The sequence below is a fragment of the Arachis stenosperma genome, chromosome 9 (genome assembly GCF_014773155.1).
Source record: "Arachis stenosperma cultivar V10309 chromosome 9, arast.V10309.gnm1.PFL2, whole genome shotgun sequence".
NCBI lineage: Eukaryota > Viridiplantae > Streptophyta > Magnoliopsida > Fabales > Fabaceae > Arachis > Arachis stenosperma.
This window is the reverse complement of record NC_080385.1, coordinates 114,318,271-114,320,651: the sequence shown is the minus strand read 5'-3', so window position 1 is coordinate 114,320,651 and position 2,381 is coordinate 114,318,271. Positions and strand designations below refer to the sequence as shown.

At 30.4% G+C, this 2,381-nt stretch overlaps 1 non-coding gene across 1 annotated transcript; it reads left to right on the top strand.

The window, feature by feature from the left end:
• Nucleotides 1-322: 322 nt before the first annotated feature.
• LOC130953442 (small nucleolar RNA R71) lies at nt 323-426 on the top strand. Its single transcript, XR_009075611.1, has one exon. It is a non-coding gene; the product is annotated as a small nucleolar RNA R71 (small nucleolar RNA).
• The last annotated feature ends 1,955 nt before the right edge of the window (nt 427-2,381 follow it).

The following is a 2,381-nucleotide window of genomic DNA, read 5'->3' as shown; positions in this document are numbered from 1 at the left end:
TTAGTACTGTTGGATGCATTTTGCCATCCATTCAGACTTTGAGAAATCATGTTAACTTGCTGAGTCAACACTTTGTTCTGAGCCAATATGGCATTCAGAGCATCAATTTCAAGAACTCCCTTCCTCTGAGGTGTCCCATTATTCACGGAATTCCTCTCAGAAGTGTACATGAATTAGTTATTTGCAACCATGTCAATGAGTTCTTGAGCTTCTGCAGGTGTTTTCTTTAGGTGAATGGATCCACCTGCAGAATGGTCCAATGACATTTTCAAAAACTCAGATAGACCATAATAGAATATATCTAATAGGTCCATTCTGAAACATGTCAGATGGACACTTTTTGGTCAAATGCTTGTATCTTTCCCAAGCTTCATAGAGGGATTCACCATCTTTTTGTTTGAAGGTCTGAACATCCACTCTAAGCTTGCTCAGCTTTTGAGGAGGAAAGAATTTATCCAAGAAGGCTATGACCAGCTTATCCCAGGAGTCCAGGCTATCCTTAGGTTGTGAATCCAACCATATTCTAGCTCTGTCTCTTACAGCAAAAGGGAAAAGCATGAGCCTGTAGACTTCAGGATCTACTCCATTTGTCTTAACAGTCTCACAAATCTGCAAGAACTCAGTTAAAAACTGGTAAGGATCTTCAGATGGAAGTCCATAAAACTTGCAGTTCTGTTGCATTAAAGCAACTAGTTGAGGTTTAACCTCAAAATTGTTGGTTTCAATGGCAGGAATGGAGATGCTTCTTCCATCAAACTTGGACGTTGGTTTTGTGAACTCACCAAGCATTCTCCTTGCATTATTGTTGTTGGGTTCGGCTGCCATCTCCTTCTCTTGTTCGAAAATTTCTGAAAGGTTGTTTCTGGATTGTTGTAGTTTAGCTTCTCTTAGTTTCCTCTTCAGAGTCCTTTCAGGTTCTGGATCAGCTTCAACAAGAGTGCCTTTTTTCCTTATTCCTGCTCATATGACAGAGAAGAGAAAAAGAAAAAAAAAAGAAAAAGGAATCCTCTATGTCACAGTAAAGAGGATCCTTATTATTAGTAGAGAAAAAATGGGGATAATGGAAGGAGAGGGATGAATAGTCTGTATAGAGAGTAAGGATAGGGGAGGTGATAAGAGATGAAGAGAAGTATTAGTGAATAAATAAATAAATAGAAAAAGATGAGAGAGGGATTTTCGAAAATATTTTTGAAAAGGAGTTAGTTATTTTCGAAAATTAAAGATAAGATATAATTAAAAATTGAAATTTAAAACAATTAAAAAGAATTTTTGAAAAAGGGATGAGATATTTTCGAAAATTAGAAAGGGAAAAGTAGTTAGGTGATTTTGAAAAAGATAAGAAACAACAAAAGTCAAATAGTTAGTGAAAAGATATTAAATCAAATTTGAAAAGATTAGAAGATAAGAAGTTAGATAATATTTTGAAATCAAATTTTGAAAAAGATAAAATTTTGAAGAAGATATGATAAAAGATAAGATAAAAAGATGTGATAAAAAGATATGTTTGAAAAAGATTTAATTTTTAAAATTAAAATTAATTACTTAACTAACAAGTAACTACAAGATATGATTCTAGAATTTAAAGATTGAACCTTTCTTAACAAGAAAGTAACAAACTTCAAATTTTTGAATCAATCACATTAATTGTTAGCTAATTTTGAAAATATGATATAAAGATAAGAAAAAGATTTTGAAAATAATTTGAAAAATATTTTTGAAAATTTTCGAAAAACAAAGATAAAATTGAAAAGATATGATTTTTGAAAAAGATTTTGAAAAGATAAGATTTTTAAATTTTTGAAAATTTGACTTGACTTGTAAGAAATAACTAATTTTAAAAATTTTTGACTAAGTCAACTCAAATTTTCGAAAATTATGAGAAAAATAAGGAAAAGATATTTTTTATTTTTGAATTTTTAATTATGAGAGAGAAAAACACAAACATGACCCAAAACATGCAAATTTTGGATCAAAATACAAGATGCATGCAAGAACACTATGAATGTCAAGATGAACACCAAGAACACTTTGAAGATCATGATGAACATCAACAACATAATTTTGAAAAAATTTTTATGCAAAGAAAACATGCAAGACACCAAACTTGGAAATCTTTAATGCATGGACTCTAACAAACGAAAAATGCATATGAAAAACAACAAACAACACAAAACAAGAAAACATCAAGATCAAACAAGAAGACTTGTCAAGAACAACTTGAAGATCATGAAGAACACCATGAATGCATGAATTTTCGAAAAATGCAAGGAAAAATTTTAAAAGCATACAATTGACACCAAACTTAAAAATTGACTCAAGACTCAAACAAGAGACACAAAATATTTTTGATTTTTATGATTTTATTAATTTTTTTATTTTTA